The sequence below is a fragment of the Lepidochelys kempii genome, chromosome 7 (genome assembly GCF_965140265.1).
Source record: "Lepidochelys kempii isolate rLepKem1 chromosome 7, rLepKem1.hap2, whole genome shotgun sequence".
NCBI lineage: Eukaryota > Metazoa > Chordata > Testudines > Cheloniidae > Lepidochelys > Lepidochelys kempii.
The window spans coordinates 105,597,075-105,622,008 of NC_133262.1; the positions used below are offsets into that span (position 1 = coordinate 105,597,075).

Sequence of the window (24,934 nt, forward strand, 5' to 3'; positions counted from 1 at the left end):
CTAGGATGCAATAATAATAATAAAAAACAGCAATGCCAAACATATTTGCAAATAATTATACTGACTTCACTGCATTGCTGTCTCTGCAGTCATATTTATTATTTACCACCTCTCCCTTGACTGACACACAGTGTGGAAATTGTTCACAAATTCTGAACATTTCACAAATGAAAATTCATGTCAGAAGTTCATCATTGGGTATTCACTATTTGCAAATCTCCTGTTTAAAAAGGTTCAGTCATCCAATCTGAGAGCAGAAAAAATACCATGGGATTCAGGTGACCCATTCTCACAGCGCAAATGTTAATAGTTTAGAGACAAGTTGGGAGAAGTAATATCTTCTATTGGACCAACTTCTGCTAGTGAAAGAGACCAGCTTAAACAGAGCTCTTCTTTAGGTCACAAACATTTTATATTCAAAATTGTTCATGAGAACTATTCAATTAATACTTACGATATTTGACACATTTGCTGAAATCAGAATTGATTCAAACATTCTGTGAACAGAAATAAGGTTTAAACTTTCAACAAATATTATTTACATTGAATAATGTGGTCAGCCCTATTGTATACCAGAATCAGTAGTCAGGAAAGGTGGATGAAAACTACCAAAAACATTTTTCTGTGGGAGTTCACTGTACTGGCTCGTTTTCTCTGGTTTCCATTCAGTTGTCAATAGCACAGATCCTGAACTGGTGGTACAGATTCACCAGTGATAAATGCTAAAGATATTTTTGTTAGCACTTTGTATCAGGAATGACTGTGATCAAATTGCATTGAGCTAGAATTGTACAGCATTCATCCATGTTGAGCAGCGCTAGCTCACATAAATAGTCCCATTGAATTCAGTGGTTGCAAAGGGTTGTGGGCGGGAGGCAGTTAGGCCCCAGGTGGCTGTTACACCCAGTGGTTCATCTCTGGTGACAACCTCGCCTTGTGAGTGCAGTCCACAAACAGCAGCTTTGCCTAATGGATACAGTTTTTGGCGGCAACCCCACCTAGTGGGTTCAGTTTCCAGGCAGCAGCTCCACCGAATGGGTACAATTCTTGGTGAAGGAAGAGGAACACGGGCCCTCCCGCTCCACCAGGTTCTACCTTCACTCACCCTGTGGTATCTTGTGTCAGCCTCAAGTCAGCTTCCCTGGGTCGCTTCCTGCCTCCTTCTGTATTCCAGCTGGCCGTCGTCAGTCCTTGGGGAACGCTGCGTTCCAGGCTTCCTGCCCTAGTTCCAGTCTATGGGGCATAGCCCGAATCACAGTCTAACCTTTAGCGATCAACACTTTTGTATTAAGACTTATTTGCCCCCAGCACCATGCTGGGACATTACTCAATTCTAACTCATGGTACAGAAGAACACATCCTACCTGTTCACCAACATTATTGCCCAGAGCACCCTGACTTTGTGTTGGAGGATTCCTACTCAAGTTTGGACAATAATGGGACCACAGCCAGAGACCATTGGGTCACAACCAGATCATGTACAGCAACATATCGGAAGGATGCCAGCTGATAATTGGTACAAAGGTTATGGATTCAAAAATGGAAAACGGGGGGGGGGGGAAACTAGTATACTCCAAAAAATGATTGATTGAAGATTTGGAAAGATCAGATTTCACTTGTGCTCAAAAGAAGTGCTGCTAAATGTACACAGGCTAGATCTCTGTCTAAGTTTGCCTTCATTGAATGTAAAAACAAAGAGAAATATCTGAGAAGAGCTAGGATGTTTTAAGGTTATCATCATGCATTTATACATGGTTTTGTGTCCTAAGGTTGCATTTAAGATGTATTGCTGCGCTCCAACAAACTCTGTACTTTATCAAATGCCAATTATCATTACTGATTTCTCAGGTTACTGTAGTCATTAGGAAAATGGAAGTGACCTTCTTTCTAACTAGGCTGCTTTTATTGCCCCATCTCTTCAGGTGCTGCCTAAAAGTGACATCACAATTTGACAAATTGAGGCATCATAACACAGGTTTATGACATCACTGGGTAAAACAGCAGGAGCAGGTTGGTAAGGTGGGACTTTTCCATTTATGTGCAGATATCACTGTTGATTCCCAGGATTGGAAAGAAAATATCAAACTAGTGTCTCTCTCAGTAGAATAGCGTTTGGTAAATTAGTAGTCTTCAAAGATGCCACGCTGACAGTTCTCGAGATCCAAACCCTCTGTTTAGCCAGAGAACAGGTATAGTATGGGCGGCATCATGCAAGCTTCCCAGTGCTGCCTATCCAGGGACTTGAAGCCTGACTTGGCAAGAAGCTCTCTGTGGGTCAGAAGATGGATAGTTCAGTTCCCAAGACCCTTTGTTCCTCTGCGGGACAATAATTCAGTGATGGTAGCTGTTGGACACTATGGGTGGGGGTTGGATTCTAAGAGGTAAACCAGGTGGGGGAGGCAAAAGTAGTAGTGCTGTTTGCTCTAGCCCAGAGCCATCCAGCACCCCCATAATGGTACTTCACTTTAAAATATGTATATATTTTCAGTATAGTGTGTTTTAAGGCTTGCCAGAGTGTGTCAGTGGCTCTTTACAACCTGAAATACATAGAATACATGTGTCTCACCCACTGTTTTCACTTAATCAGGAAAGCTGGAGATACCCTGGTCCCAGAGTCACTAAGGGAAGGGCCATTTCCAAATGTTGTCTCCACTGTAGTAAAGTTCAGCATCACGGCAGAAGAATGCAAAATGTGCTTTCTGTAAGACCCTCGGCATTAAATCTTAGTATTTTTGATAGGTGGAAAAAAAGAAGTAAAAACACAACAACAAAAGCCTCTTACCAAGATAAACAGACTTTCTTATTTACATAGAAAATGATACATTGTTGTCTATTGATTCCACTATATAGGCTTGTATGCTTCAGCTTAATAAACTGGCGATAAACAATGAAGTTGTTACAGCTTTGAAAATGTCTTCCTGCCAAGAATTAATATAATTTCCAACTAAGCCAAAGGGTCTGCTATAACAGGCAAGACAAAACTGTGTGGCAGAAAGTGATTCACGTAGATACAACATGTAAATCTAATACAGGCATGTGGAATATTAACATGCTGTACTGTGTGAGTGACTGTGTTTCGTCATGGTTTTGAAATATTATGGTGCCTCCTTTACGAAAAAATGCTTATGTTGCAGTGCCATCTTATGGTCAATGTGGGGAAATATTATTTGTCCAATAAACCAACTTCTATTTCTTCTAAGGAGTAAAATAAGAATATTTCAGTTACACAAATATTTGTCCTACTGTATAAAACAGGAATTTATTTCTCAACCCTGTGTCTGCAGGGGATGGAAAAGGAGGTGCGAAACCTTTTTTAATTACTGTCATGAGGTCTTATGCATATTTGCTAATGTCCACTCCATGGATACATTTTCAGTCTTTGATACAATAATGATGAACATTTCAGGCATTTAATTCATCCCTGCTGGTGCAGAAAGATTTAAATTGCACAGCCTTCCAGTAATGGAGACCATGCACTGGAGAATGACGTGCAGCATTTGCACAGCTGCTCTTCCCTGGGGGCTCCACCGTGGGTGAGGATAGCTTTACATTTTAGTTCAGGCTCCTTCTGAGCCCTGCCAGGAGATACTGTCTGGGAGGTGAGCTCAGTCTGTTTCTGTCCATGGGTGGTTCCCTTCAGAGAAGTCACTGCAAGCACATTGTGCTGCAACAAATGCCTTCCAAGTGGGCTTTCCCCCACCAGAGGTCCTTGTCCCCAAGATTCCATTGGTACAATCCACTGTGAGCCCAAGCCGAACCATTTATGGAGGACTGTTCACACATAGGACCTGATCCCGTAAGAATACCATGACTTTGTTCCAGCGCCAGTTAAGTCAGTGGGAGTTTTGACATTGGCAGCAATTGACACTCACCGAGCTCCCCTGTACAGTCAGTGGGAGTTCCGTGTATGTCTGGCTTTCAGGATTATGTCCACTGACTAATTATTCTTCACAATGCTTCTTAGAGGAAAAGTATTGCAATCCCCATTATAGAAGTGGGGAAACTGACGCTCTAGACCCCGTTGCCTCATTCTGAAAGATCCTTTTTTACTGTAGCTCAAATAACAGACTATGATAAAATGTCAGCTTCTGTATGGAAGGGTTCATTAGCACAGATCTAGTTAAAGGTAGAGCCAACTTCTGGCAATTGCCAAACCTGTGCCAGGGACCCAAAAGTCTTAATTCAACATAGGACTGTGAAGTCTGTTGCTTAGTAATAGTAATCAGTACTTGTAGATGTGCTTACCCTTAGGCAGAGGAGAATGAGTGGGGCAGAGCAGCTGCCAAAAATATTCTTGTGGCTATGGGGGTGGTGGTGTAAAATCCTAAAGCCAGCTCTGGTGAGGAGACTGTCACACTTCCACTGGCAATCTACATTGTTCTTTATCACCCTGATTCAACATCCATTGAAGCCCATGGAAAGACTCCATTTGTTTAAAGATTGAGCTTGATACATTTACGAAGGGGCTGGTGTGATGACATTACCTGCAATATCATATGGCCTATCTGTGACTGCTATTAGCAAATATCTCCAACGGCTGGAGATGGGACATTTGATGGGGTGGGCTCTGAGATACTATAGAGAATTTTTTCCAGGTGTCTAGCCGGTGAGTCTTGCCCATATGCTCAGGGGCTAACAATGCCATATTGTGGGTCAGAAGGAATTTTCCCCAATCAGAGACCTGGGGTGGGGGGTCACTTTTCTCTGTAGAGTGTGGCACAGGCCACTAGCTGGTTTGAACTTGAGTAAATGGTGGATTCTCTGTTACCTGAATTCTTTAAATCAAGATTTGAGGGCTTCAGTAACTCAGCCAGGTTATGAGCCTATTGCAGGAGTGGGTGGTGAGGTTCTATGTCCTGCGATGGGCAGGTCAGCCTAGATGATTAGGATGGTCTCTTCTGGCCTTAAAGACTACAGTATAAGTCTTTGAGCGTTGAATTAGGCCCCACATGTGCAATCCTTTGACAGATACTAGCCTCAGTTGATTTCAGCACTGGTAAGCTTCTGCAGGGAACCTCTGTTCTTAAATATCAACTTTCGTAAAAACTCTGCTCTCTGCTCTGCATCAATCAATACAAAGGCATTTAAAATGATTATTGGTCAAATCTGCACGGCAGGGGTCTAATGACTGCCAGGCTCAAGTTTGCGGTACAGCATTAGGATCCTGCAGTGTATATATTAAGCTGCATTTAACAGAAATAATTTTTTTAAAAGATCCAAGCGGTAATCACCACATTACATTTCACAGGAAGGAGATATTTTTTGCCATTTTAGTATCCATATGCTCAATAAAAACAATTGCTTGTGTAAAGTACATATAATTTTCTTAATGCCTCAGTCAGTTAAATGCACTGCAAAAACATTTCATAAGAACAAGTGCTGCTCTTACTAGTACACCTTTGGCAGGGAGTTGTAGTGAGCTGTATGCATTTCAGCACCACTGGAGGCCCTTAGTCCTCAACCTCTTGCTTCCAGGGCAAGCATATATTTCACTGTAACGACTTGCTCTTGGGGGCTAGGCTTTTTTGATATGGCAAAGTAAAACAAAATAAAAATAGTTCAGATTCTGAGGTACAAGGCACAGGCTAATCCTCTGGGGCAAGGATATTTGTGATCTGTGTACTTTGCGGTGCTGGAGGATACTTCTGGGTAAAAGGGCTGGAATAGCAGAAAGGGGCTCTCAGTGTTCTGGAATTGGCAAGGCAGGATTCTTCCTGCATAGGCACTGCAGAAGGCAGCCATAAGGCTAACCTCAGAGGATCCTCTCAGGAGCCCAAGTGTAGGGGGAGCAGGCTAGGGCAGGTGATTTGACACAGGAGCATATCTGGAGCAGAGCCACAACACAGTGCTGGAGCGATTCCAAGCAGTGCTGCAGTCCGTAAGGCAGCCCAAGGAGGTTACCATAACTTAGCTGGGCTCCTTGGCCTAAATTATATAGAGGCAGCAGCCCAGCATGGGGTGCAAAGCTGCAGTGTTTAAACCTGAGTTTGTACAGGTTGGTCCAAAGCTCATTTAAGTCAACGGGAATCTTCATTGACTCCAGTGGGCTCTAAAACAGGTCCATAGTGTTGTAAGTACTCTAAAATGCCCCAGCTCGCTGGTTAGTGTCTTATGTGAGAAATGGTGAGTAGCTCCCATTTCAAGTGACATTGGAAAAGCTCACTTTACAAAACAACAAAAACCCTTCTCATTTGTAATGCGTTTCCAACGGTCATGCACAAGAGCTATTTTCTAGCTTACTAGACTGTCACACAGCAAAAGCAGCATTTCAAATATTCTGAAACTGACAACTCAGCTTTGTGGGGTTGTCTTAAAGTTGCTCCAGGAAGGCAGGCAATGGTTGGGGAGTGGGGGCAGAGAAGGAATTCAGGCCACAGAAAATAAGCAGAACCATACTGAAGGAGAAATAAGAAATGTATGGCATTTTTGCTCCTTTAATCTTTGCAGTGAAGTCTGGGTGGGAGGTAGCCATCTCTTCTAGCCCCCTGCCAGGGCTGGATTAAGGCAGGGGCTTTAGGACTGCAGCCCAGGACCCTCGCTCAAGGGGGGGGGGCGCAAAAATAAATTACAGGAAGCGATCTCTGGGCCACTAAAAAGGGTGCTCAGGCAGGCTACCTGCCTGCCATAGTCCCCCATCTAGTTCCCCTTCGTTTGACCCTTTGACCGCACTCCTGTCCCTGTTATTTCATTATTTGTCCCCTGTACTCATTTGCCTTCCAGGTCCTGTGGATCCCCCTCTTAGGCTGGAGGGGGATCCTTTAGCAGCATCCACTTCCTGGATCCCAATAGGATAGTCCCACGCTGCTCCTTGAATCAGCTGGCTGCTGGCACGTCTCTGTGGCCCCTGGCAAGTGCAGGGGAGGCTGCTGTGTGCACTGCCCCTGCCCCCAGCACCATCCCTGCAGCTTGTGGGCACAGGCAGCGTATGGAGACCAGCTGTCCCCCTCCCCCCAAGGGGCACACAGAGACGTGCCAGCAGCCAGACGCTTCCAGGAGCAGTGTGGGGCTATGGCGGGCAGGCAGGCAGCCTGACCCCTGCTGCACCGCCAGCCGGGAGCCATTTGTGGTAAGCGCCTCCCAGCCGGAGCCTGCACCTCGCACCCCCTCCTGCATCCCAACCCCTTACCCCAGCTCAGAATCCCCTCCTGCACCCAAACTCCACCCCCTCTCCTGCCCCAGACCCCACACCTCCTCCTGCAACCCAATCCCCTGCCTCAGCCCACTCCTGCACCAAACTCCCTCCCAGGAAAAAGACTTATTTTCCATGTAGATTGCAGAAATGGGTGGGGGGAAGCTTAGAGAGCACAGAACGTGCTCTAAGCACAATTTACTATTTCCTGAAGCTTACCAATTCCTTCCCCTTCCCCTTACATGGTACACTATGTGGCTACCTTTTGGTTATGCATAACAGACATGGAAAACCAAGGGTGAAAATGATGAAAGAGCATGTACAAACTACAAGAGCTTTCAGCCGGCTATTTGTTACCACAGCAACTGCTGCTTTGGTAACTCATCACATGGCACTTGTGGCATCTGAGAGCTACTGTACATGACACGTTTTTAAAGAAAAATACAGATGTGCTCTCAGAGAACACTGCTTCTTAGTGTCACAAAATAATATGGTTTAAGTCACATGTTCTCTTTAAATGAAATACATTTGGGGTGCTGCACACTTTGAAAAATATTCCCCTCTATGTTAAGAAAGGGGAAGCGTTGCATTTGAAGTTGGATGGGAAGGGGTTGGAGTCAGGGAGTCAGTGCTGTGATGTGACAATAGCTCCTATGGCATTTGGAAGAGCTATCTGCCCCTGATCAAAGCCCATTTAAAATCAACTGGGATCTTTCCATTGACTTCCGTGGCTTTGGATCAGGCCTTAATAACACACAGAAATGGTGACTCATGAGGATACTGCCTGTGTGAATTTCAGGTGTTGCCCACATATTTGCGTATGATTCTTCTCTGCCAAACCACCCTCTCCCCAACCCTCACCTCGCTTATACTGCAGTATCATCTAGGGATTAGAGCTAAAGACTAGTTCTCAAGATTTTCAAATTTTCTATTCCTGTGTCATGGATTTGACTTTGATATTGGGTAAATTACCTAACCTCTCTTTACCGTGAAAAAGGAATTAATACAATACCAACATGGTGAACCAGAGCGTGATTATGCGTCTTGGTGGTTGTTTTACTTCCCAAGCCAATATATCCTCTCTCAACTGTGCTCCACACCTTCCACAGCACAGCTCCAGTCTCCTCCAGCCGTGACAACCAGCATTGCTAGATTGCTGCAGAGGATCCTGTTCACTGAACTCTAAGCTAGGGGGACTCTCACAGCCTAGCTATTTGTGGCCTTGAAGAAGTTGTCTCACAATATATATTACCAAGGAAGCCAGTAAACAGGATTTGAAGGATGAGCTCCAGGGAAATGCAACTCTAAGGGATCAGACTTAAAACCTGTTGGTCAGTCCCCGTCATTGTGCAAAATGTTTGGATTTCCCCAGAGACCATCAGATAGTTGGGGTTACCTATATCCTGGGGTACTGTGAGTCCCAATTGATTATTGTTTGCAAAGAGTTGAGTGGTCAAAAGTTTTCAGATTTTGAAATTTCAAACAAATGATTTGTGGGGAAAAATTTAAAATATTTTATAACACTTTTTTTTTCGGTTTTGGTTTTTATCAGTTTGTACAGTAGTCAACATTTGCAATAATGTTGAGAATTATTTTTTAAAAATTCTCTCTAGTTTTCAACCTAACCTGTGAAATTCTGATATGGAAGGAGCATAAAAGGGGTCAGTGTTATTTATGCTCAAATAAATTTGTTAGTTTCTAAGGTGCCACAAGAACTCCTTGTTCTTTTTGCTGATACAGACTAACACGGCTACCACTCTGAAACCTGAAAAAATGCAGTACACATTGAAATACTTGACTTGAGAGTTAGAAATAATTATGGGCCTCCATAAAATCAAACCCTAAGCACTACCCAACGTTATATCAGCTATGCATAAAGAGGACACAGTGCAGAATAACTCTCCTGAAGTATATGGAATAACAGTGTAATTCTAAATAAAAGAGCAATAAAAAGATGCAACATATAACGTTTACAAAATAGCATAAAGGAGTGAAAATGAAGAAAGCAAGCTCATAAAAATGCACTTGAGCCAAATAAAAACTTGGAGTGGTAAGAGAAATTGATAGGTCAAAATTGCACTGAGGAAAATAAAACCAGGAGATGTAGCCAAAAAAAAAAAAAAAAAAAAAAAAAAGAAGAAGAAGAAGAAAGAAGAAATCAGACAGAAATAAGAAAAAGAGTAAAGACCTATTTTTTGTAGGGGGGGAAGTGGGAAAAAGAAAAATGGAATTTTTGATAAGCTGAAATGGCTGCAAGAAAGAAGAAAAAACAAACTAACAAAAACCTTATAACATCAAACATGCCATATCTCTGGGTGTTGTAAATGGATGTAGTTGGAATGCCCTTAGTGGCACTGGTCCTACGTTTATAACATTTTAGTGAGGTGTATTGTGATTTATTATTTCAAGTGATTATTTGGGATTCTAACCTTGTATTAATAAAAATTTTCCTTTAGCTTGGGACACGTGGAATAGGAGCAGTTCATCAGAGGAAAAAGGTAATATTGACATTATTTATGTACATGGTCATGGTTCTCAGGGTTTATGTGACATCAATTTAGGAGAAAGGGTAACGGAACAAGGTTATTAAGTAAAGAATAATTATTGCCAACTAGTCAGTCATCCATCCTTATTCCGCAAAGCACTTAAGTGCATGATTAACCTTTGGCAAGTGCTTAAATCCCAGACTTTAGTGGGACTTGAGCACATACTTAAGGTTAAGCATATTCTTAAGGATTTTTCTGAATAGGGATAGACTTGATCACTATGGCCAACACCACCATCTGTCTGTCCCCTAGATCAGTAACCTGGGCATTATCTTTGACTTGGACTTCCCTCTAGATCCTCATTATGTCTACATTTTGCAGATTCTTTCGGCATAAAATCTTTAAGAGACACCCATTCTGTCTATCCGTACAGTTAAAACTCTTATCCAAGCTCTCATCCTCTTGCATCTATGTTATCATAAATATCCTTCTTTCTGGCCTTGACAAATGCAATTTTCCCCATTCAGGTCCATTGAGAAAGCTATTGCAAAGATCACTTTCCTAACCCATCACTTTGATCATGCTACCTCTCTCTTTGAAACCCTCCAGGGGCTCCCCGCTGTCTATTGAATAAAATATAAGCTGCTTGCATTCATTTTCAAGGCCCTTGATGGTTAATCCCCACCCTATCTATCATCTCTCATTCGTGATTGAGCTGTCAGTGCTCACTTCTGATCATTTGTTAAATTTCATACAAGTACCTTTGTGCTTTCTCCCATGCTGCCCAACAGCTTGAGAGATGCTCACTCTGGACATCGGCAAAACTGCCTCATTATTCACCTTCAAATCCCTCCTCAAAACTCTCCTTTGCTGGGATGCCAGAACAAACTTGACAGCGGTTAAGCTGTTGGTACACGGATACCACTGCCTATCATACTCAGCAGTTTGTTCTCATCGCTCACAGTCTGTCAGTCTGTTGTCTCCTGTTTTATACGTAGATTGTAAATTCCTTGGGGCAGGGACTGTCAATTTGTTCTGCGTTTGTACAGTGCCTAGCACAATGGAGTCTTGGGCCATGACTAGGGCTCCTAGTTCCTTTGGTAATACAAATAAATATTGATAATAGAATAACTTAAGGATGAATTGGGTCCTCAGTCTCAATGTGAACATGGCCCTGGAGGTTTCATTTTAGACCCCCAGAGAATATCAAAACCATTCTGCAGTTCATTGCACAGAACCACTGTCATTCTCTACTGCAGAAATGCCCCAGAAATAACTACCAAACAGTTTTCCCAACTCCACATATTCAAAAACCATGAGTCCGGCTCACAAAAAAAAATCATGATATTGGCTTTAAAATCATGAGATTATGTAAAAATAATAAATTTGGTGTTATTTTTATTTGCCTTCTGCTTTTTGAGCCTTTAGGGTGCACTGGGGTCACATTATGAAGCTTTCTCCAAAGCCATGAGGGCTAGAAACTTACTTTTTCTTTAAGAATGAAGACTGAAATCATCACATATCCACTTGACTTCAGGAGCTGGGGCTTTAAGGAAAACAATAATTATAATGAGATTTATGACAAAATCATAAGAGTTGGCCACACAATACCAAAGGAGGTGCAGGTCTGGAATGAGGCATGATAGAAAGGGGTCCCTAGAAATTCTTGCACACAGTCTAACTGCATTACAGCTGCTTCCAGCAAGTGCTTTCATGTCCTTACTTTAATAAGCACTGTATACATTCAAGTTGGGAAAAGAACAAATTATGAAGAGTTAGAAAGTTCTGATCTGTATTCTCTGTGGGAAAACACAATTAAGGGATATTCTGTAGTATTAAGAATTCTGGAGAGAGGCTAAATCTACATATGAATTTAAGAAGAGGAAAGAGTGGGTGTTAGAGATATTCTGTGTGACTGTTACACAAGTTATTTAATATATAGTTTAAAACTATCAAGGACAGTGTCAGCTAGACAAGTCACTATTATAAATCATTGTAAAGAGCCTGACAAATATTTGGGTAACAAATATTGCAGGGGTAAAGCTATTAACTCAAAGAATAGGCCATGGCCTCTCTCTCGTATTTCTGTATTACCATTTATGATGAAGAGACAAGGTGGGTCAGGTAATATCTTTTATTGGACCAACTTCTTTTGATGGAAGGGACAAGACTTTGGGCTGCACAGAGCTCTTCTACAGGTCTGGGGAAGGAAATCAGCGTGTCTGAGCTAAATACAAGTTGGAACAAATTGTTAAGCATAAATCACTTTGTTGAAGTGGGCAACTGAGGATTATAATTTAGATGATTATGCATAAGGAGTTGAAACATTGTAGGAAACCATTTAAAATGAAGTAAGCAATTAAGAGTCAAGCAGTGGGGTGAGTTACAAATTGTTATAATGAGAAATTAAACCAGTGTTCCTGTTAAGTCCATGGTTTTTGGTGTCTAGAAGAGTTATGAATTTAAGTTCCTGGCTTGTATTTTGAAGGTGTTGTGCTGGTTTCCTTTGAGGACGAGTATTGAACAATCAAATACGAAGTGATCACTTTGTGAAAAATGTTTACCCACAAATGATATGGTGTCTTTTATAATTTTTCTGAGTGAGTTCATTCAAGGATGTAGTGATTGTTTGGTTTCACCCACACAGTTGTTATTGGGGCATTTGATGCACTGCATGAGGTATGCTACATGGTCTGATAGGTATGTGTAAGAACCATGAATCTTGAAAGGTGTGTCGTGGGGGGTGTTGATCATTGTAGCAGTGGAGATTGTCTACAGGTTTTGCATCTGCTTTTCTGGTGGGGTCTGGTGCTGCTTTGAGTTGGAGTGTCCTGGTCTGTGGGGAACTTGCTTTGGATGATGGGCTTAGTGAGATTCAGGGTTTGTTTGAAGGCCAGAAGAGGGGAGTTGGGAAAGATTTATTTCAGGATGCTTGTATCCTGGGGCCAACACAGCTGCAACAACATTGGAGGAGATATTTACTGAATGACAGTGTTTGGCATTGGTGGTGATGGTGGACACTTCATTGAGATTACATGAAAGATCCCCGTGAAGGCGTATAATGTGGCAGATCTTATGGTGGTTGAAAGTGCTAGCCACAGTGTTCCTGCCAGAGGAGACAGGACACAGAATTCCATGACATGATGACAAAAACACCTGGTCCCTCTCTGCACTAGTACTCATGCTGTTCTTAGCACCCTGCAGCTCCACAGCTACTGGAAAACCAGGTGTGAAATGTTGCCATGTAGCTGGACTCCTTGAGACGTCAGAAGCCATTATAGGAGTGCAGTTGTCCAGCTCAGGGAGCATAGCCAGTTAGCCAACCAGTTTGTAAGCAAGCTTCCATCAAGCTAGTTGGAGCACAGGGCGCACTGTTACAGAAGACCAGTAGTTACAGCTGGTAGCGAGTTTCTTGACAAACCATTTTTTCATTGGAAAATGCCGATTTATCAAAATCAAAACTTTTTCCAGGAATGTGCCAGTTTTTACGAAACTTTGTCAGGAAAGAATTCTCAGGCACAGGATGGAACGTCTGGTCAAAAACAGAGAGAGACCAGAATAGCCAGTAGCCTGCTGGTAAATAAGCATCTACTGTGAACCTCAGAGAGTTATGAACACCAGAATTACAAACTGACCGGTCAACCACATACCTCATTTGGAACCAGAAGTATGCAATCAGGAAGCAGCAGGGACACACACACACAAAAGCAAATATAGTACAGTACTGTCTTAAATGTAAACTACTAAAAAAAGGGAAAGTTTATAAAAAAGATTTGACAAGGTAAGGAAACTGCTTCTGTGAGTGTTTCATTTAAATGAAGATTCTTAAAAGCAGCATTCTTCTTTTGCATAGTAAAGTTTCAAAGCTGTAGTAAGTCAATGTTCAGTTGTAAACTTTTGAAAGAACAACCATAACGTTTTGTTCAGAGTTATGAACATTTCAGAATAATGAAAAACCTCCATTCCCGAAGTGTTTGTAACTCTGAGATTCTACTGTACTTTATTTGTCCAGGAACAGCCAGAGAGAGAGAAGCATCCCCCCTGCCTGACAGGAGTATGTGGATCACCTTTTGGTGACTTGCCTTAGCTCTCAGACATAGAGAACATAATTTGTCTTATATATTCATAACTGCTCGCTCATGTTTATATGTACATTTCACAATGATTATGAGGACCAGTGTGACACAGGCTTTCAGTACAGACCTTATATGACATCCTTTGGTGAACTAGTATGTAGATGCAAGACCCAGGGGATCCCTGTCACCCTTTCACTGCCCTGCTTTGCCCTCTGGTGCCAAGAGGTCTTTGGGTCACAGTTCCCTAACCACCAGACTATTGGCTATTATGGAGTGGGTGCTTTCTCAGTCTTCCCTGGTGGAGCTATTCCACTTTGTATAAATAAATGTTCATTGGAGCAGGAACTTGACCCTAGGTCTCCTACATCCTAAATGAGTGACCTACCCACTGGGCTATAGAGTCAGTCATCCTAGCTCTTTGGCCCAATGAATATTTAATGGAGTGCATGACCAATGGGTTGCTGGCTATTCTGTGTGTGTGTGTGTGTGCGTGCGCGTGTTGGTGGAGAACTTTGGAAGGTGTTGGCTTTGTCTTGATGTGCAATGGGAAAATTGTTGAAATCTTGAAAAGTTTTGTGGGATGGGAAAACTATTTCTCTCCCAGCTCTACCAGCAGCGAGTGCTGCTGCTGCTGTCCATCTTGAGCCATTCTGCCCAGCACCAGAAGGATGGTTTTGTCCTGTGACTGTTGTAGGGTTGGTACCACCCTACTCCACATGGAAGGGCTAGATTGTATGACCTTACTCAGATTGGCATTGTTTTATGGTCCATGCCGGTAGTTTTTTTCAGGTGACTCTCTGTCCTGACTCATAGATAGAGACATTTCAGTGATGTAGCTGTTCAAGAGAAGCAGGTTCTGATTGGGGGAAGTTGGAACACTGTGGATTTTCAGATGCCAAAAAGAAGGTTTTAATTTTTATTTTAAAGGCTATCCTCACAATTTTGGATTTCCCAATTTGAAGCTGTTGATGGAAATGATGGGATGCTGGGCCTGGAGGCGGAAATTACAAAAATGTAATTTCTAACAGCCTGCTGCATCTTACAGGGCCTTTCAAAGCAATGTTCTTAATTGACAGCAAGGATGGTCAATGATCCATCTCCCCTATGCACACAAATATAGCTTAGAGTTTTAAAACTTCTGGTACCTTTACAGTATCATTGAGGACTTGTGTAGGATTAACAAAACAAAGTACCACAAAAGGGCAGGATACACCTGGAAATTTAGCAGTATCAGAAATGACTCATTAATGGAAGAACTAGAGAAAGTTCAGCACAGGCTAATACCAGAGTGATGCTGCTGCTGGTGGATTTCATTGGGTCCCTTTCTGATGGAAGGAATGTGAGGGAAAGGAATGGCATTTGGAAAGTTACTTTACTATGAGTTCATGGCTAATCAAACTGAACTGGTCATAACCTGACATGGAAGTATGCATGGGAGAAGAAATCTCTGGGAAGATTCCATCATGGAATTTGCCTTGAGTCATTTCTTCTGGAGAGGGTTGAGGATGGGTTCTGCTCCTCCCTTCTAAAAAATGAGCAGTGGTTCTGTTGCACATTACAGGGGCTTTCCCCACTGTCTCCAAGACCCCATGTAGCTCTCCTTGGCACCCTAAGAGCATAGTTCCAGTGGCACTGAACTTCTAGTCCTTCCCCCAGCTGCCACCATGCAGGACAGACACACCTCTGTAAAGGTTTCCCCAGTGCAGAGGACTGTGGTGGATCTTTTAATGAACCCCCAAGCAGCACTGAATCTCTGCTGACTTTTCTGAGGGCCTTGGGAATGCATGTTCTATTATCATAGAATCATAGACTATTAGGATTGGAAGGGACCTCAGGAGGTCATCCAGTCCAACCCCCTGCTCAAAGCAGGACCAATCCCCAACTAAATCATGCCAGCCAGAGCTTTGTCAAGCCTGACCTTAAAAATGTCTAGGAAGGAGATTCCACCACCTCCCTAGGTAACGCATTCCAGTGTTTCAACACCCTCCTAGTGAAAAAGTTTTTCCTAATATCCAACCTAAACCTCCCCCACTGCAACTTGAGACCATTACTCTTTGTTGTGTCATCAGCTACCACTGAGAACAGTCTAGATCCATCCTCTTTGGAACCCCCTTTCAGGTAGTTGAAAGCAGCTATCAAATCCCCCCTCATTCTTCTCTTCCGCAGACTAAACAATCCCAGTTCCCTCAGCCTCTCCTCATAAGTCATGTGTTCCAGTCCCCTAATCATTTCTGTTGCCCTCCGCTGGACTCTTTCCAATTTTTCCACATCCTTCTTGTACTGTGGGGCCCCAAACTGGACACAGTACTCCAGATGAGGCCTCACCAGTGTCGAATAGAGGGGAACGATCACGTTCCTCGATCTGCTGGCAATGCCCCTACTTATACATCCCAAAATGCCATTGGCTGCCTTGGCAACAACGGCACACTGTTGACTCATATCCAGCTTCTCGTCCACTGTAATCCCTAGGTCCTTTTCTGCAGAACTGCTGCCTAGCCATTCGGTCCCTAGTCTGTAGCAGTGCATAGGATTCTTCCATCCTAAGTGCAGGACTCTGCACTTGTCCTTGTTGAACCTCATCAGATTTCTTTTGGCCCAATCTTCTAATTTGTCTCGGGCCCTCTGTATCCTATCCCTACCCTCCAGCGTATCTACCTCTCCTCCCAGTTTAGTGTCATCTGCAAACTTGCTGAGGGTGCAATCCACACCATCCTCCAGATCATTAATGAAGATATTGAACAAAACCAGCCCGAGGACCGACCCTTGGGGCACTCCATTTGATACCGGCTGTCAACTAGCCATGGAGCCATTGATCACTACCCGTTGAGCCCGACAATCTAGCCAACTTTCTACCCACCTTATAGTCCATTCATCCAGCCCATACTTCTTTAACTTGCTGGCAAGAATACTGTGGGAGACAGTGTCAAAAGCTTTGCTAAAGTCAGGAACAACACGTCCACAGAACCAGTTATCTCATCATAGCAAGCAATTAGATTAGTCAGGCATGACTTGCCCTTGGTGAATCCATGCTGACTGTTCCTGATCACTTTCCTCTCCTCTAAGTGCTTCAGAATTGATTCCTTGAGTACCTGCTCCATGATTTTTCTAGGGACTGAGGTGAGGCTGACTGGCCTGTAGTTCCCAGGATCCTCCTCCTTCCCTTTTTTTAAAGATGGGCACTACATTAGCCTTTTTCCAGTCATCCGGGACTTCCCCCGATCGCCATGAGTTTTCAAAGATAATGGACAATGGCTCTGCAATCACATCCGCCAACTCCTTTAGCACTCTCGGATGCAGCGCATCTGGCCCCATGGACTTGTGCTCGTCCAGCATTTCTAAATAGTCCCGAACCACTTCTTTCTCCACAGAGGGCTGGTCATCTCCTCCCCATGCTGTGCTGCCCAGTGCAGTAGTCTGGGAGCTGACCTTGTTCATGAAGACAGAGGCAAAAAAAGCATTGAGTACATTAGCTTTTTCCACATCCTCTGTCACTAGGTTGCCTCCCTCATTCAGTAAGGGGCCCACACTTTCCATGACTTTCTTCTTGTTGCTAACATACCTGAAGAAACCCTTCTTGTTACTCTTAACATCTCTTGCTAGCTGCAACTCCAGGTGTGATTTGGCCTTCCTGATTTCACTCCTGCATGCCCGAGCAATATTTTTATACTCATCCCTGGTCATTTGTCCAATCTTCCACTTCTTGTAAACTTCTTTTTTGTGTTTAAGATCATCAAGGATTTCACTGTTAAGCCAAGCTGGTCGCCTGCCATATTTACTATTCTTTCTACACATCGGGATGGTTTGTCCCTGTAACCTCAAGAAGGATTCTTTAAAATACAGCCAGCTCTGCTGGACTCCTTTCCCCCTTATGTTATTCTCCCAGGGGATCCTGCCCATCAGTTCCCTGAGGGAGTCAAAGTCTGCTTTTCTGAAGTCCAGTTGCCCACCCCAGCCTTCCACTTTATGCCCCACCCATTCCTCCGTCACACTGTTAGCTCTGTGACATCCTGGGAAAGGGAATGGTGCTATAGGGGACTCTCTTCCCCACCAAATATATTCTGTGTGGAAAAATGGGATCCTTGGATAGCGGCGGGGAGGGGGATTCTCCATGAGGGTAATGTTGGAAGACAACCTGGGCCACAAAAATGAGATGAGAGTGTTGTGAATTCACATTCTTTTGGTTTTGACTGAAAGCCCCAAAGGAAAGCATGAGGGGCAACTTCAGTTACATTTATTACTTTCCTTTCCTCGACTTGAAGATTCAATTTCACGAACATAAAAAGTTCCTTGGGAGAGTTGTGGAAAAGACAAAAACAAAAGAACTTGAACAGCATTAGTCTCTGGGTTTTTAGTGTAAGGCCTGAGAGACTTGACCTAGTATTGACTGTATCCAAACATAGATATTTACATTAGCTATGATTTTTCCCCTGTTTCTCTCATACATAACACACACACTCGTCGATCACTTGAAAGGCAAATTGATATACAGAGCAACAGCCACATGCTGGCCATTCAACTACACCAGTATAAATTAAACATAACTCCAATCCAGTGCACTGAAGAATCTGGCCCCAAATCTGTACACAATAAATTACAGTATTTAGATGGCACTAAGTGACAACTTCATTTTCCTATGATGCCAGGCAATATTGGAGGCAAACCTAAATCTGACAGCCTTACTTCTGTCAGTTTATTATTCAGATGCATTATTTATATATCCCACAGCATCGTATAACAGAAAAAAGACATACTCATCATCCCTACTGACACATCTGTTATATATATCTACTTCACAGATGCATTTATTCTGTAACACATTGGTGTTTATATAAAGCCATCAGCTTATGACTTTACAGAATTATTTAAAGGTATTTAAAATTTTTATTTTCCAGCAAAGTCATATACCAAATGTGTCTGGTATTAAGGTCCCAAACATATTTTGGCTTTACATTTGTACATTAAAATAAGAAATGATTGTTTATCTTTTGCAGGTTTCAGTTTTACCATGCCGCAGAAGTAAATACACTTTAAAAACCAACTTAAATAATTCCCCAAAAGACACTTAAGGTCCCCATCCTTGCATAGGCATGTACCAGGAAAGATTTGGTTAGCGCTGTGTATCACAGAACAGGATCGTTCCCCAAGCTTTTATTCCAAACACAAAGCTAAGTAGCCATGCTGTCTACAAGGATAATTATAACTCTTATTATGGCAGCTCTGGAAGTTTGATTGTATGTTAAATGTACCCCTTAGTGTCACTAGATGGCAGTCCTGAGCAGTTTAACTTTGGTTTAAGGACAATATAACTTTTGTAATGATTTATGATTATTGTATTTGTGATGGAATGTTTTCATGTGCTTGCATTCATCTGAAATGTTTTTAAAAGGTCTTTATTCTTATGAATATAGAAGTCTGTATTACTTAAGCAGAAATTAACATACCTGTAAGGGAGCATTTTTATGTAAGCTGAGGTGGGGGCTGAAAGAAACACAACATGAACTAAGAAGGGTGTTTGAAAGAGAACAACTCAGCAATCAATCAAAATCAGAAGCTTCTGCATCCAGAAGACTCTGAGCATTAAGAATTTGGGTGTGATAAAACTTTTAGGAGACAGGAGCTGTAGGAGGCAGGAAGTTTACGGTTTTAGTAGTGAGGTTCAGGAACTTGAAGGAGTAGAAGATTTAAGATCCAGACCCATGAAAGGGCCAGATACAGCTCTAGTATGCAGCAGAGGCCACTTTGTTCCAGTGGGATTCCACCAGCACGCCGGAATAGTTTGGCTGTGTTGTAAAGAGAACTGAAAAATTCTTCATTCGAAAAATATGGGCTGCTGCTTGTCCTCACTTGGCTTCAGGGAATTAAGAAATGATCCTGGGTTGAGACTCAGAGATTAGAATGGTTGAAACTGTAAGTGTGCCAACCAGGGGCATTTATATGGTATCCCCACAAGACCTGCTATAGTCCAAGGTAAATTAGCTTCGATCTAAAGCTATGTCGCTTTAACTGATGATTTTTAATTTAAACTATTTTATAATATATAATAGTGAAGCTGACGGTGTCCCCAGTGGTGAATGCCGAGTGCTTGAAAATGTGGCCCTGAGCTCTATTGAACATGTGGTGCTATATGCACATGTTTTTGTTTAAATTTTCTTAATTTTTATTAAGTGCCTTGTTAGATCAGAGATTTGCTCCAGCGAATCAACTGTGTAGGCAGTAGCCAGTAACTAACGCAGGGGAAAGAGGGTCTTGCAGCTGACACACTACATTAGGACTCAGGAGAGGGAGGTTCAATTCCTGCTTCTGTCACACACTTCCTATGGGATCTTGGGCATGCCAGGAATTCTCTCTGTGCCCTGGTTCCCCATCTGCAGAGACAATAAAAGTTCCCTCCCACACATGGGGTGTTGTGAGGCAGAATTCATGACCATTTTTCAGGTGTTGAGATTCTGCTCTAATAGGGGGCTGTACAAGCACAAAGTCAGATGCCTCAGAGAAAAGCAAAGTCTGCTTTCAGAGAGCCTAGCCTAGCTTTGTAAGGCCTGTGGTATGGGGTAATGTCGGGAGAAATTTTACTGCTGCAAATGACCAGCTTGTTTCCTGCTGGATCAATGGACTTAAAACCAACAATATTGCAGTGTAATATGACGAACAGAAAAACCCTTTAAACTATGCAACTTGAAAAATATATTCAAGCTGGGCTTCAAATACTTCACCATGTCCTTTTAAAATTAGACTTTTTCACACAGTAGGGGTACAACAGTATAACAATCTGAAAGCAGCCAGCTACTGTGTGTCTTTGAAGCTAAGGGTAATGAAACCATTTTGGCTGCTTTATCAAATTTCTGTCCAGAGAAGATAAACATACTTTTCTTTTCTTAACTGTCATTTTACACACAGTTTTTCCCTCTCCCAAAGGAGTCATGTGGTTGATAGACATGCAATTGAGCCTAGTTTCTTACTGAATATTTTTTATTATATATCCATTATTTATCTTGTATGGAATAATTGCAAACAGAATCATAGACTATCAGAGTTGGAAGGGACCTTAGGAGGTCATCTAGTCCAACCCCCTGCTCAAAGCAGGACCAATCCCCAATTTTTGCCCCAGATCTCTAAATGGCCCCCTCAAGGATTGAACTCACAATCCTGGGTTTAGCAGGCCAATGCTCAAACCACTGAGCTATCCCTCCCCTCCGAAGATATGAGTCTTCTGTACTAATGCTTCAAACAGTCAGAAAGCAGTAACAGTACTCAACGCAATGGAGCAATGTCCATAGCAGATATCAACTTCCCTGCTTTCAGGGCTTAGAATGTTTCAATTAACAGCACAGGTTACCAGTGCAGTACCTCACATTTTCCCTAGAGCATGTCAGCAAGATTAACAAAGGCCTATGAACTTTCTTTTGTGTGCTATTGCTCTTTTAGGAGGCCTTGTTTAACTTCTGTTTGGTACTATGTCTATGGGAGTATCTAACGAGCAAAATTTCTAATTTATTTAGGCTGTATAGAATTTATTGTTAGTCTAAGGTATTTCAACTACAAAGAAAGTATTGTATTTTATTAATTTGCACTTAGTCCCATTTTGCCGTTATACTTTTGTCCCAGTTTTCCTCAAAGTGACTGAAACCTGGACGAGTTCTATAGATTTTCATTTCTGCAGCCCACCTGAGTCCACCATGATAAGCAGACTTTTGTTCCTTGTGATCTTCAAAGCATCTTTCACACTAGCCTTGTTTTAATGAGCAGAACTGATACAGATAACAAAGCATCAGGTTTGCAGGTTAGACTGATGTAGGTGCATGTGGAAGCTACATCTGAAATGAATAAATCATCATGAATAATCTTCGCAGTTGGGCTCAGAGTTTCCTTTGCTTTCCTTATATTTAGTTATTTATAGAGTCTAGATGACCACAGTAAGTCCTCATGCTTTGTGCACAGAGGGTTATTGTAATTTTTTGCTCACTTTCACCCTAATATGACATCTCAGCCTATGTTTTCAAAAGGTTAGCTTCCAGAACTAGTTGTGAAATTTTGCCCAAAGATAAGTCCTTTTATTTGTTAAAGAATTTTTAAATTTAGAATTTTTCTACTAGTTTTAATAGCCTTTCTTTTGTAACCACGATTTCAACCCGTACTTTTTGCCACCCACAAAATTTACAAACACAAGTATTAGCTAAATACGTAGTGTACTTCTCTATTTAATGCTTAGGGTTTGTGCTTGGAATTCATTTGCATGCACACACACACACACACACACACGTAGCAACAAAATTAGGGGGTTGCGAAACGTTTTCTTGAAATGGAGGCTGCCAATGGTGACTTTAGTGAAACCCAGCTGAAAATTTAGCTTTTCATGACTGTAGGAGATTCTTAATGTCCGATTTAGCTGTGCGATTTCCTGTGGGTGCAATCAATATTTACCCCTCTGTTCATCATGTGTATCAGTCACTACATCTATATGTTTTATTTATAAGATATATAAGAATAATTATTATTGTAGTGCGTAGAGGTCAAGATTGGATCCCTAGTATACCAGGTACTGTACATACGCATAGGAGGACAATCCCTCTCCCAAAGAAGTTACAGTCTGAATATACAAGACAGAGGATGGGGATATTAACATATCCCCATGATATACAGGGAAAATTAGTCACCAAGGGATTAAATGACTTGCCCAAATTCACACAGGAACTCCATAGTGGAGTCAGGCTTTGAACACACCTCTCCTAAGTCCAAACTGAGTGCTCCACCATAAGAACATTATTCCACTATATAATGAGTCACTTCCGTGAAGCTCCATGTAAATCATACAAGCATAGAAAGGTAGGGATAGAAGGTGTTCTCTCTGGACCCAGTAGAGAAGGTGATTCAGACACAGAGGAGCTCATTTAAGCACAGCTACCTGCTGTGGAAATGTTAATTGTTCACAATTGAAGCCAGCAGGAAACTGATGCATTTCACTGGGGAGGGGAAGAGTGCTCAAACATTTAAAGGTACAGGACATCACGAGGGGACCTTAAGAAGTAATCAAGTCTAGCCCCCTCTACTGAGGCAGGAGCACGTAAACCTGAACCATCCCTGTCAGATGTTTGTCCAACCCAGTCTCCAGTGATGGGGATTCCACAACCTCCCTTGGAAATCTAGTCCAATGCTTAACTATCCTTATAGTTAGAAAGTTTTGCCTAATATCTTACCTAAATCTCCCTTGCTGTGATTAAACCCATTACTTCTTGTTCTACCTTCAGTGGACCTCAAGAACCATTGATCACCCTCTTCTTTCTAACAGCTCTATTTGAAGCCTGGCATCAGGTCCTACCTCAGTCTTTTTTTTCTCAAGACTAAATATATCCAGGGGTTTTTTTTTAAACATTTCCTCATAGATCAGGTTTTTCTAAACTTTTTTTAATTCTGTTGCTCGCTTCTAGACTCTTTCCAATTTGTCCACATCTTTGCTAAAGGGTGGAACCCAAAACTGGACCCAGTACTCCAGCTGAGGCCTTACTAGTGCCAAGTAGCATGGGACAGTTAGTTCCCATATCTTACATGGAAAAATTCCTGCTAATACACCCCAGAGTGATATTAGCCTTTTTCACAACTGCCTGACATTGTTGACTCTCATTCAATTTGTGATCCACTATAACCACAGATGCTTTTCAGAAGTAAAACCACTTAGCTAGTTATTCCCCATCCTGTAGTTGTACATTTGTTTTTTCCTTCCTAAGTGAAATACTTTGAACTTATCTTTTATTGAATTGCATCATGTTGCATTCAGACTGATTCTACAACTTGTCAAGATTATTCTGAATTTTAATCCTGTCCTCCAAAGTGCTGTTCTCCTAGGTTGGTGTTATCCACAAATTTTATAAGCATACTTGCCACTTCATCCAAGTCATTAGTGAAAATATCTAATAGTGCCAGGCCCAGAACTGACCCCTGTGGGATGCCACTAGTTACATCCCCCCAGTTTGACAGTGAACCACTGATAATTACATTTTCAACCAGTTGTGCACCCACCTTACAGAAATTTCATCTCGACTGCATTTCCCACATTTGCTTATGAGACTGTCACAAAAGACTGTGTAAAAAGCCATACTAAAATCAAGATATATCATGTCTACAGATTTCCCTCATCCACTAGGCCAGTAACTCGGTCAAAGAAGGAAATTAGGTTGGTTTGGCATGATTTGTTCTTGACACATCCATGTGTAACCCAGTGTGTGGTGTTTTGCCCCATCTAGTAGCACCGAGACCACTCATGCCTAGTCTACATTGCGGGGGGCGGGCGGGGGGTTGGATCTAAGTTACAGAACTTCAACTACGTGAATGATGTAGCTGAAGTCGACGTACTTAGATTGACTTACCACGGTGTCTTCACTATGGTGAGTCGACCGCTGCCGCTCCCCCGTTGACTCTGCCTGCGCCTCTCGCTGAGCTGGAGTACAGGAGTCGACGGAAGAGAGCTCGGGGGTCGATTTATCGTGTCTAGACTAGACGCAATAAATCGATCCCCACTGGATCGATTGCTGCCCACTGATCCTGCAGGTAGTGTAGACATACCCTTAGAGAGAGTTAAGTAAGTCTGCTCTACAGCCCTAGCTAACAGCTAGTTAGCTTTTAGTTCATGCTGTAGAGGCTCATGCGCGAAGCTCCAGAGGTGTCCGGTTCGATCCCGCCAATGACCAGGGTCTGTTGGCATTACACATGCTGTCTATTCCTTGTAGCCCTGTTATCCTCTAGGTGCTTACAAACTGATTGATTAATAATTTGTTCCGGTATCTTTCCAGGAATCAAAGTTAGGCTGACTGGTCTATAATTCCTGGTGTCCTCTTTGTTCCCCCCTTTAAAGGTAGGTACTATGTTTGCTCTTCTCCAGTCCTCTGGGACCTTACTCTTCCTCCAGTAGTTCTTAAAGATAATTGCAAATGGTTCTGAGATTGCTTCAGCTAGATCCTTTTGTACCCTAGGATGAATTTCATCAAGTCCTGCCAACTTGAGTACATCTAACTTATTTAAATATTCTTTAAGCTGTTCTTTCCCTATTTTGGCTTGCATTCCTACCCCTTGCTGTTAATATTAGCTGTGCTGAGTATGTAGAAAATTAAATAAACACACAATTATGTATTACTCCATATGTTTGAAAAGTGAACCAAAAAAGCTAATCATCCCTTCTGTCTCTACAGATACATGATTCTTTCTGTAACCATGCTTCCTCATACGCTGCAGGGAAATATTTGAGAAAAGAG

At 42.3% G+C, this 24,934-nt stretch overlaps 1 long non-coding RNA gene across 1 annotated transcript; it reads left to right on the forward strand.

Annotated features, from left to right (window-relative positions):
* The first annotated feature begins 42 nt into the window (after positions 1–42).
* On the forward strand, positions 43–24,540 carry LOC140914968 (uncharacterized). The gene is made up of 3 exons (XR_012160057.1): positions 43–2,010; positions 9,586–9,627; positions 24,476–24,540. It is a non-coding gene; the product is annotated as an uncharacterized lncRNA (long non-coding RNA).
* The last annotated feature ends 394 nt before the right edge of the window (positions 24,541–24,934 follow it).